Below are 13,132 nucleotides of genomic sequence, written 5' to 3'. Positions count from 1 at the left end.
AGAAGATTTACGAGGATGCTGCCGGGAATTGAGAGCCTGAGCTACAGGGTTGAGCAGGCTAGGACTCTCTTCCTTGGAGCACAGGAGGATGAGGGGTGATCTTATAGAGGTGTATAAGATCATGAGTGGAATAGATTAGGTAAACACACCGAGTCTCTATCCCAGAGTTGGGGAATTGAGAACCAGAGGACATGGGTTGAAGGCAAGGGGGAGAATATTTAATAGAAATCTGAGGGGTAACTTTTTTTTTACAGAAAGGATGGTGAGTGTATGGAATGAGCTGCCGAAGGAGGTAGTTGAGGCAGGTACAATCGCAACGTTTAAGAAACATTTAGACAGGTACATGAATAGTATAGGTTTAGTGGGATATGGGCCAAATATAGGCAGGTGGGAGTAGTGTAGATGGGACATGTTGGTCAGTGTGGACAAGTTGGGCTGAAAGGCCTGTTTCCACATTGTATGACTCCATGACTATGATAGTCTGCTCAGACTTGACCTTTTATTCTTTTCTAATCTTTGGCTATCAGATTGTTGCTAACTTACATTGTAGAACACAGTACTGGAGTAACTCAGTGGATCAGGCAGCATCTCTGGGGGACATAGATAGACAATGTTTCATTTGCTGGCTCTTCTTCAGACTCCAGTAACTGCAGTTTCTTGTGTCTCCAACTTATATGATAGATAGTTTCCAGTTGAGACATGAGACTCCATTTATCGACTTTAATATTTCAAACACTGGCAACCACACTCCATCATCTGAAGGACGATGATCAAAGACTCTGTATACGTGACCACGTCTTTATCTATGAGAGCCCTAATAGTATGTTTTTGTGCCAGTCATTGATAGTGGAAGGATAGTTGTAGACAGAGGACTTTCTGTGGTACTTCAACAAGCTCTTCAGGTAATAAATGAAGAAGGGTGTTCAAATGATATGTGGAAATTCCTCCTCTCGTTTTAGGAGAGCAATTAAGACCATAGAGAATTTGCTCTGAGGAACTAATGCAAAACTATGCTTACTTCAAAAATAATCTCTGTTATATCTGCCTCTTAATTATTTCGCAAAAGCCTGACTTGTCAGTATAAATTTGTTTCACATTTTAAAAAGGCTACACCATAGCCTTTTAAAAAGGCTACACCATATCTGTGTGTCTGTCCATACTATGTAGCAATGTTACAATGTTACCTGCGCATCAGATTATCACTCAAGTAGCATCATCGCAGAATATAATGCAGATGAAACCTCTCTGATGCCAAACTGGCATCAGCCCATTTATAACCCTAAATCCTCCCTTCCCTTACTCTTGATGCAATGCGGTACCAATGTATGTTATCAGAAGGTGCATGACAGCCATTCATCTCCAGGGCATCTCCTAAACCTGCAACGTTTACCAGCTACAAGGACATGAGAACATAGCCAACTCCAAGTTCTCCTGCAAATTTTATGCCATCCTGATTTTAGAAACACTATTTCATTAACTATGTTGAATCACAAATCTGGAGGAATATCTTCACCACATAGACTGGTGTGGTTCGAGAAGTCGGCTCATACACGTTTCCTCAAGAGTAGTGAGGAATAGGCAGTGAGAACTATCCTCATCAAAGAAGTCCACATTCCTTGAATAAATTTAAATAAAACTATTTCTGGTTACTGTACAATCCGCAACCTTAAAATGACCAAAGATAGACACAAAATACTGGAGTTGCCTTGAAGAAATGGGAAAGATTATCATATTAATTGAAAATAACTACATTTTACATAACAGCAAATTAATCCTTGTTTAAAGAACAGAAATTAATATTTAAATATAAGTTACTTGTGGGCAGATTCCTCCTGGGCTTTTCAAATACCAAGTGGACCAACATGGCGTTGCTGAAAATCATTGCAAATAACGCTCTCCACATTCACACTGTCTGAAAAATTAATGGTGTGTGGGACAAGCAGATTAGAATACTGCTCAATGAACATAGAAGTTACACGGTGTAGGTAGGTGCTGGTTTACACTGAAGATAGACACAAAGTGCTGGAATAACTCAGCAGGTCAGGCAGCATCTTTGGAGAAAAGGACCAGGCAGTTTTGGATCAAGACGCTTCTTCACTACCCAAGTAGAATGGAGAGCTGGGAGTTTGTATGGGTGGCCATTGATATGCCTGCTGGCATATCTCTTCCATTTTCTATCCCCCCATACAATCAGTCTGAAGGAGGGTCCCAACCTGAAGCATCACCTATCAAGTTCGCCAGAGATGCTACCTGACCTGCTGAGTTATTCCAGCACTTTGTGTCTTTTTTTTTATAAACCAGCATCTGCAGTCACTTGTTTCAGCATCATCTGGTGTTGGTTGTACGATGGTGAATACTAAATCCTTAGATTAATTTGTCATCGCTAAAGGCTTAATTTTTTGAAAGATAGTTTAGTTAAGTTTAGAGATACAGCATGGAAACAGGCCCTTTGGCCCACTGAATCCACACCTTCCAACAATCACCCGTAGACAAATTCTCGCCTACACACAAGGTACATTTTACAGAAGCCATTAATCTACAAACCTGCACATCTTTGAATGTGGGAGGAAACAGGAGCACCTTGAGGAAGCCACGCGGTCACAGCGAAAATGTGCAAACTCTGTTCAGACAGCACCCATAGTCAGGATCGAACTCAGGTCTCTGGCACTGTGAGGCAGCAACTCTACCACTGTGCCACTGCACTGATAGTCAAGGTTTGTTTCAGTGGCATTATAACATTTAACTTGTAGCACTTTCAGTTTAGTTTACAGTACCAGAGATACAGTACAGAAACAGACCTATGGCCCACCGAGTCCATACCGACCAGTGATATCCATATAATAGCACGATCCTACATGCTAGGGACATTGTACAATTTTTACCAAAGCCAATTAACCTACAAACCGCTATGTCTTTGGAGTGTGGTAGGAAACCAGATCACATGAAGAAAACCCACATGGCCACATGGAGAAGGTACAAACTTTGTACAAACAGCACCCATAGTCAGGATTAAACCTGGTTCTATGGTGCAGTAAGGCAGCAACTCTACTCCTGCACCACTGTGCCACCAGTCAAGTTTTGTTTCAGTAGCATTATAACATTTAAATTGTAGCATTTATAAAGTGCTTTGAGAGAACATTATTTAGTGTCGTGGGGCACACATTGGACATCATTGTTCCAAAGACCGAGCTTCCTGCAACCCAAGCACACACTGCAAACCTGCCTCCACATGTGTATGAGTAATTAGTCATCTATTATCCCAGGTATCTCACCATCTTGTGTAGGAAGGAACTGCAGATGCTGGTTTATACCGATGACAGACACAAAGTGCTGGAGTAACTCAAGGGGTCAGGCAGCATCTCTGTAGAAATTGGATGGTCCCCGTCACACATCCTTTTTCTCCAGAGATGCTGCCTGACCTGCCGAGTTATTCCAGCACTTTGTGTCTATCTCTCCATCTTGTTCCAGTTAGATTTACATGCACACATAGGCAGAAGTCTGTAAGAATTTAAAAGCCCCATGTAAGACCAAACAATAGAAGTTCCGTTCAGGTTAAGTACCTTAGAGTGTGTCAAGGCAGCACCTACCATACTTCCTGAGAACGCTCCATCAAAGGTGAATCCAACACTTCTTTAGTTAACTTCATCTGATGTACTTGGTGTTCATGCTAATTGATGCGCACTCATAAAAAAGGATCCAATGCATGTATCCCCTGAAAACAAAGGATTAATATTCCCATGCCTTTAACTTCAAATGCAACACTCTCCTAAGTTAATGAATATTCAACTCAGAATTAATTTTCAAATAAGAATTGATGTTCATCTGTTTATTGTATTTATCATCTGGTAGCCAGTGAGAGTTCTTGTTGTGGGGATTTTAAAAAATGGGGCATATAATCAGTTATTTTACTTCTGAAATTCACTTCTAATAACTTAAAATAGAAACAAATATTTGAAGTGACATTCAATGCTGATTGCATTTATAATCATACTGTACATTTGGCATAACCGAGCAAGGATTTATAACCGAGCAATTTTTAACTGATCTTGTACATACCTGTTTTTTGGGTGGTGGGTATATGGAATGAGAATGTAGTTGAGGCAGGTACTGTAACAGCATTTAAAAGCCACTTGGACAGGTTCATGGATCGGAAAGACAAAGAGGGATATGGGCAAAATGCGGAAAAATGGGATTAGTTAATAAGGCTTCTCGATCGGCATGGTCAACTTGGGCCGAAAGGCCTGTTTCTGTGCTGTTTGACTCGAGGGCTCTATCTAAAGAAGTAAGGGAGTGGAAAATTGCATATCTTCCTTCCCTATACATTTGAGTCAGGATAAAAAAAATCATGTTTGTTACCTACTATTGACTGCAAAGTCAGAAAATACTATCAATTGACAATCAATTTTAAGTTAGTTTGAAAATATCAGAAGAAAAGCATCTTTTCTCCCAGAGTATGGCTGGTAAGTGTCATGTTGAATCATAAATGAAGACCAGAGGCCTGATCCTTGGTCGTGGCTGGGTTCATTGATTACTGCCAAGGTTGCAGAGTGGGGAGCAAACAGTTGATCTCCACTAAATGAATTATTTTTATGACTCAGAAGATGGCAATTAAGACTAACGATTCCTGGCAGAGTTATCCCTTAAGTCCCATTCCCCCTCCTTCCTTCCCAGTAGCTCTGCAGCTTGTTCTCTCCAACATTTCCGTGAACACTCCTTCGATTCTTTTGCCTCGCTCAGGTATGCTTCACAGTAGCCACTTGACCTCATGCCTTAACGACTACCATCCAGTGGTCTTGACATCCACCATCATGAAGTGCTTTGAGAGGCTGTTTATGGAGCACATTAAATCCAGCCTACCAAGCAACCTTGACTACTACTGACACAACAGGTCCATGGCTGATACTATCTCCCTGGCCCTACACTGATCCCAGGAACACATGGATAAAAAGGACAACTTTGTCACACTTCTATTCATAAACTACAGCTCTGCTTTTAATACCGTTATCCCATTCAAGCTCATCTCCAAACTCGTGGATCTTGGCGTTAGCACTCATCTCTGTAACTGGGTCCTTAACTTCCTGACCAACAGACCACAATCAGTAAGGATAGGTGACAAATCATCCTCTACAATAATTCTCAACACTGGAGCCCCACAAAGATGTATTATCAGCCCCCTTCTATATTCCTTATACACTCACGACTGTGCAACCAAATACCAATCCATCTAAATTTACAAATTCGCAGAAGACACCACCGGAGTAGGCCGGATATCAAATAATGATAAGACTGAGCACAGGAAGGAGATTGAGAATTGAGAATCTCATAACCTGGTGCCAAAACAACAACCTCTCCCGTTACACGTTAAATTGTATATGACCTGTGGAAGAAGTGTATTTGTATGGCTCCACAGGCCTTTTGACAGGACCACAGTTCCTGCTTTTTATGGTCAAAGGACAAAACTCTATCATCCACAGCCAGGCTACATAACATAAATTTGTATCATAATACCAATGAATGGGAAGACCACCAGTGGCATCTACTAAATTAAAGTGCAATAGTCAACATTGATAACATATTTATCACTTTTCTTACTAAATACCATGACATTTATTTGTTACTACACTTGTACATTTCAATAGATCAGCAATTATTATGATTTGTACACACCAAAGACTGGAAAGTTTAAATATCACCAGGATTTCGACTATATATTGTACCTTGACTGTTATCTCCAGTCAGATGTGAAATGTATGAGACTCAGTGAAATCTATGAGACTGCTTTCGTAGTCAGGATGGGCATAAGTGATCCATATAAGTGAGATTAACTGAGAGGTTGTGTTTTTTGTTGTGTGCTATTCCCAAGGTTAGACAATGCTGTTGGTTAACTGTAGACTGCTCTATTCCAGCAAATGCCACTGCCCCTGCATCTGAAGCCAGTTTGTAGGCTTTGGAAGAACATATTCAAACGGGTCACTACTTTTTGACAGACATGGTGTGCATAATCCACAGAAAAACATGTCTTGCTTGCATCAATATCTTTGCACTAACATCACATGGCAGAATACTTACTTCACCATCTGTCAAATGTAGTGCAGGAAGAAAGCTGTGTTGTTTAGTCATTTAAATATCTCTGCATGGGGTTCACTGCCTTCCTATCAAGCTGAAATCTATTTTGAACATTTCAGCTTTGGAAATTGCTCCAATTTGCTGTAGCCTTGAGATGCTGAGGTACTTCACCTCTGAGATGGACCTCTTTGAGGTCTCTATGCCCCTGATTGTATTTTAACACAGGAGAGTTTGCATAATACAAGGCTCAAGATGAAAACTCGATTATAGATGGGGTCGACAATCAGAACCATTTTTCCAGGGTGGAAATGCCCAATACTAGAGGGCATCGTTATAAAGTGAGAGGGGGAAAGTTTAATGGAGATGTGTGGGGCAATTTATTTTACACAGAGTGTGGTGGGAGCCTGGAACACGTTGCCAGTTGTTGTGGTGGAGGCAGATTCGATAGTGGTATTTAAGAGGCTTTCAGATTGGTGCATGGAAGTGCAGGGAATAGAGGGATATGGATCATGTACAGGCAGGTGAGATCAGTGTAACATGGCATCATGCTCAGACCAAATACTGCGGGCCAAAGGGCCCATTCCTGAGATCTACTGTTCCACATTCCATGTTATATGGCATGTCTGAAGTATCAGGATAACCTAACCATCTCCCAAGACCTCTGCACCTCCACTTCCCCGAACACCCAACCATCCTTCACACGCCCCACTTGCACCCACCGTCATGAGTCCAGTGAGTCCACCTACTTACTCCACTGGTGAAGCCATACACACATGTGTCTTAGTTTTTAGTTTAGTTTAGAGATACAGCATGGAATCAGGCCCTTCAGCTCACCAAGTTCACGCTGACCACCTGTTCACACCAGGTCTATGTTTTCCCCCTTTTTCATCCAATCCCTCCACACTGGGGATAATTTACGGCAGCCAATTAACCTACAATCCCACACGTCTTTGGGATGTGGGAGGACACTGAAGCACCTGGAGGAAACCCACACAGTCACAGGGAGAACGTGCAAACTCATGCGGACAACACTCTAGGTCAGAATCAAACCCGGGACTTTGGCGCTGTGAGGCAGCAGCTCTACCAACTGCACCACTGTTCATCCCAAATGACCTACAAAAGTGAGCTTTTCGCTTCTCAGCTTAACCTAAACTTAAAATAATATGAATTTAGTTCTGTCTTTATTTATTATCCAAATGTAGAAATGGTGCTTAATACTACAGTGAGGCTTCATTAGCAAATCACGGAACGCCTAAGGAAATTATTTTTTATTCCGGCGCAATACACTGAAGAAAGGAATAATATTATGTACAACCTTTTTAGAAATCATTATTAATGAATTGTCCCAGTCTCAAAAGCATTAGAAGTGGGAAGCTTATTAGGCTACTCCAGCTCACATTGTGCAAAGATAAATATTATTTGTTGGCAATTAATTTGTTCTGGCTATCATCCAGGGATAATCGACATCCACTGTCAAATGCCTGTAATTCATTTGGTTTGAAGTCTTAGCCTGTTAAATTAGAGCTGTCATAAAGAAAATAGCCGTTCAAAAGGAGTGCAATTTTCATGGGAATAGATGAAAAAATGTATGAAAATAACAATTTGTTTTATGTCAAATCATTTCTCTTCCCCAGAAAGTAAATACTTTTAGTTTCTTAAAATTCTTCCCCAACTCACAAGTTTCATGAAAGAAGAATGACTCAAACTAAGTATTTTTTCCAATCGCACTGAGTACATGAGGTAGAATTCAGAGAATGGGAACCAGAGGTTTAATTTAAGCATTTAGATCCTTATAATTCTAGTCTTTTAAATGGTGATGTCCTATGTAATCTAAAAGCGTCTGGTTGTCAAGTTGTGCACATCAGAGGTAACCTAAGAGGCCTAAGCTAGATGGTTATTCGCAACATTCAAGACTTGCGAATACTCTGGAGTTTTAACCTACGCACAAAGTCGGGAAATTAAGTTTCTGCTGCACTTTGTTGCTTATCCTTTTGTGCCAAAAGTCCGATCTGTGTAAGATATTGTTGTCCTTGTAAAGATTATGTGCCAAGACATGAAACAAAGCTTTACAGCTCAGAAAGCTTCCAGCCCCCAACGTGTCAGCACTCAGCAGGGTAGTAACTGGTTGAATAAATGAATATTACAGCATCATCAGCATTTTTTAATCTCTGTCATCCATTGTACTGGTCATTGGTGACATCTGAAAAACTGATCTCTCTTCTTTAGGAATCATTAAACCGGATCTGAATTTATAATGATCTCCTCAGAAAAAGAAAGTTTAGGAAAACAAGTTTATAATGATACAGCTCTCCTCTCAGATGCAAAACTGAGAAAATACATTTTTAATTTGTGGCAATGGGGATGATCATTTGCTGTTGGCTACAAAAGAGATGAGGTTCACCTTGAGAAAAATGAAATACATTCTCCGAAGGTAAGACTACCTCATCATTTAAACCTTCAATGTATTCGATGGCTGCTTTTGCCATCAGCAGTTTGCTGCATTAACATGAATGCAACCATCAGAAAGAAGATGTCTCAAAGCCTTAACACACTAAACCACTTGTATTTCTAATCAAATCTAAGGCAATTAAGTGTAAGTTTAAGTACTTTAAATACTTGAACTATGGTATTCACCCTAACCTCCGAGGAACCTGGAGCAGTTTACTGCTTGAAAAAAAGAATTTACTTTCTAAAAGCAAAACAAAATAGCAGTTACGATCATGAGACGAATAAATGAATCTATTATTCTGGAAAGCTTCCCTTTCTACGGCGGCAATCCAGAAGTTATTTAATAGTCATGATGCCATGAAGCATTTGGAATACAATGGTGACATTAATTAGCTATTGGATTTTTTAACATGTCCACTTTCGGGCACTTCTATTTAAAGAGGAGTTCAAAGATAGTACAGAGTGTGAAGAGGCTGAAATAAAAAATCGAGTATGCTTTGTAACACAGAAAAACTGGATAAGATAGAACTAAAATGAAATACCTTGCTTTTTTGAATTCATCGAAAAAGAATCTGTTGGATGAATTCAAAATTCAAGATACTTCATTAAACAGTTCAAGCCAAATGCAAGTTGATAACCTTAGACACATTTAAAGTTTAGACTTTTAAAGTTTAGACTTTAGAGGTACAGCACGGAAACAGGCCCTTCGTCCCAGAGGCCAACTAGTGATCCCCGTACACTAGCATTATCCTACACACTAGAGACAATGTTCAATTTTACCGAAGCCAATTAACCTACCAACCTGTATGTGTTTAGAGTGTGGGAGGAAACCGAAGCACCTGGAGTAAACCCATGTGGTCACAGGGAGAGTGTACAAACTCTGAACACACAGCACCCATGGTCAGGATCAAACCTGGGTCTCTGGCGCTTTAAGGCAGCAACTCTACCGCTGCACCACTGTGCTGCCCTTGTGCTACTGTGCCACCCTATGAACATAAGTTCATAGACTTCTGACTAGGAGAGCTTGTGCACAGTTAGTGCAACTCCAAAGACGTGCAGGTATGTCGGTTAATTGACTGGGTAAATGTAAAAATTGTTCCTAGTGTGTGTAGGATAGTGTTAATGTGCGGGGATCGCTGGGCGGTGCGGACTAGGTGGGCCGAAGGGCCTGTTTCCGTGCTGTATCTCTAAATCTAAATCTAAACATGAACTCCTCTATCCAAAACTGGAGTGGGAAATAATTTGCAAAGTTTTTAAAAAATCATATAAATGCTGCACAAGATGATAAATATGCAATTCAGCAACACAGCAAGCAAGACGCCAGAAGAAGGTTCCGGATCTGAAACTTCACTTGTTCTGTTCCCCAGACATGCTGCCTGACCCGCTGACGTACTCCAGCACCTTTTTTTCTAAGAGATAGTCTAGAATTGTTTAGTTGCTGGATGTTTTTTGTAACTAGTTTTGTAAAAATGACTGATATCCTTTAAACTCCCTATATGTTTCAAGAAGATGATACATGTTTCAAGAAGATGATACATTAAATCACTACAGAAAATTAAAGGCAGTAATTAATAGCTTCACTGTCCTCTGAAAGCTTATTTCATTCTTCAAGTCTACTGATCAGTCTTTCTGGCCCAGGTGAGCAATCTTAACTGTGAGTCTCATTCCTCAGGAGGGGAATTGCTGCTGGAGACACAAAACTGATGTTTTCCAAAAATATAAAAACATAGCACAAAAAGTAAGGAAATTTGTGTTTGGTAGATTATTTCTTTGTTGTAACAATGCTTCTTGGCAATAAATCTTATACCGTTGGAAAGCCTGTTTATTTCCCTTTTAAATGGTGCCACATTTGTAAGGAACATGCATTTGTGGGATGAGCAGCAGAGCTGAGTATATGGGTTGCGCCCATGAAAAATTTGCCAAATCTTCTCTGCCAATGCCAAACAGCTTATTCTGCTGTTGCTATTGACTCTTGTTTTGAGCTTCTGGTACCCCCAGGTGCTGACAATCAGGTGCCTGATTGGCACCTGATTGGCAGCATCTGTGAGCATAGGCCCTGCTACGGTGGTCAGTAGGTGTCTGCTCCAAGAATCGGCATGCCACGTTTGACTGATCTGGATAGGGCCCGTGCGATAGGGCAACTTCAAGCTGGTGTTCCGCAAAACCAAGTTGCGGCATTATTTGGAGTGAGCCCTAGTACCATCTCCAAAGTGAAGGCCAAGTTCCATATAACGGGGGATGTCAGAGACAGGCCGCGAAGTGGGCGTCCCAAGAAGACGACACCGAAGAAGACCGTTTCCTCACCCTGTCAGCACTTAGGAACCGTAGGCTGTCTTCTACAGATTTGCAGTCAAGGTTTGCAGAACGATATGGCTGACGGCTCTCTGCCCAGACAATTCGGAACAGACTGCACGCAGCCGATCTCCGGTCTCATAGGGCTGCCAGGAGGCGTGCCATGACTGCCCTTCACCGTCAGGCCCGTTTGCGCTGGTGTCGGCAACACGTGCACTGGAACCTGAACATGTGGAGGAACGTTATGTTCAGCGATGCGTCCAGATTCTGCCTACGGCAGTTGGATCATAGGGTCAAAGTGTGGAGAAGACGCGGAGAACGCTATGCTGATTGCTGCACCGATAGAGTAACATCTTTTGGTGGAGGCAGTGTGATGGTGTTGGGCGGCATCTCCCTCACTGGAAAAATGAGGCTCGTCATCATTGGAGGCAATCTCAATGCAGAGAGATATCGAGATGAGATTCTGCAACCAGTGGCAATCCCATATCTCCACAGTCTGGGACCGAACTCTATCCTCCAAGATGACAATGCTCGCCCCCACAGAGCAGGGTTTCTCAGAGACTACCTCCAGAATTTGGGAGTGGAGAGGATGGAATGGCCTGCCAGCAGTCCTGACCTCAACCCCATTGAACACTTGTGGGATCAGCTTGGGCATGCTGTTCATGCCAGAGTGACCAACACAACCACGTTGGCTGACTTGCGACAAATGCTGGTTGAAGAATGGGATGCCATCCCACAACAGTGTGTGACCAGGCTGGTGACCAGCATGAGGAGGAGGTGCCAGGCTGTTGTGGCTGTGTCTGGTTCTTCCACAGGCTACTGAGGCTCCTGTTTATTAAATGAATAAATTGTTAAATTGCCAATATGTCTTGTTTCTTCAGACTTCAATCATCCAATCCACCAAACAACACCGAACAAGAGTCAATGGCAGAATAAGCTGTTTGGCATTGGCAGAGAAGATTTGGCAGATTTTTCATGGGCGCAACCCACATACTCAGCTCTGCTGCTCATCCCACAAATGCATGTTCCTTACAAATGTGGCACCATTTCAAAGGGAAATAAACAGGCTTTCCAACGGTATAAGATTTATTGCCAAGAAGCATTGTTACAACAAAGAAATAATTTACCAAACACAAATGTCCTTACTTTTTGTGCTATGTTTTTATATTCTGTTCCTCTCTTTTCCTTTTCCCCTAAACTAACACTACAACCACCAAATTAAACACTGCAACCTCTAAATAGGCTCCAAACTATATCGACTTGGGGGCATTCTTTTTGACTTTGCACTGTTTGTTGTCCACTTATTTGTCTGTTTTTTAAAATACACTGAAGTTGTTTTGTTTATTATGGGTTTTACAGAGCACTATGAGTACTGTCAAGTAAGATTTTCATTGTTCCGTATCGGGACATACTGTATGACAATAAAACACTCTTGACTCATGACTCTTGACTATTCTTCCCTTCCATTTCTCTTCCTGCACCTGCTTTAGCATCAAGTTCATGGGCTCTGATTTACACTTGCTTCTCAATTGCCGCATTATTTCGTACACAATCATTAAATCATATTAGCTAATGAGATTCATTGTTGCCCTTGGCTCTCACTCTGATCCCACAGGCCCGGTTACCCTTGGTGTTATCAGCTCACAATTCCAGAAATTTAAAGGGCAAAAGCAACTTGTTCTGAAGAGTATAATCCAGATATGCCAAGAAATAGAAAGACACCAAGGAAATGCAGATGCTGGAACTTTAAGCAAAAGGCAAAGTGCTGGAGGAACTCAACGCATCTGTGGAGGGAATGGACAGGTGATGTTTTGGGTCGGGACAGGTCTGAAGAAGGGTCTCAACCTGAAATACCGCTTGTCCATTGCCTCCACACATGCTGTCTGACCCAGTGAATTCCTCCAGCACTCTGTGTTATGCCAAGAGATTAGGCTGCTCCTGCATGTTCAACACCAACTGCTTTTATAATAAATATAAATAAATATTTTTAATTAGCAATGTGAAGGGGAGTAAGTATAAGCAGGGGAGACCATTTTGTCCCTTGCGTCTGGGTCCCTTGCTGATTGTTGACCTCAGTTGATTTATGTTGCACAAGCACATATCCCTTGATTCCCTTAATATCTAACAGACTATTAATCCCCACTGTGAAGATACTCAGTGACCAACTCTACACTGCCTCCTTGGGTAGAGAATTCCATAACGTTACTTCCCTCTTTGTGAAGAAACCTCTAATCTCTGAATGGTTGTCCCCTTATTTTAAGCTTGTAACCCAAATTGTACCTCAAGGTTTACAATTTTGGTACAACCATGTAAACATGAAACATGT

This window comes from Rhinoraja longicauda, chromosome 7 (assembly GCF_053455715.1).
Source record: "Rhinoraja longicauda isolate Sanriku21f chromosome 7, sRhiLon1.1, whole genome shotgun sequence".
Taxonomy (NCBI): domain Eukaryota; kingdom Metazoa; phylum Chordata; class Chondrichthyes; order Rajiformes; family Arhynchobatidae; genus Rhinoraja; species Rhinoraja longicauda.
This window is presented reverse-complemented; position numbering follows the sequence as displayed.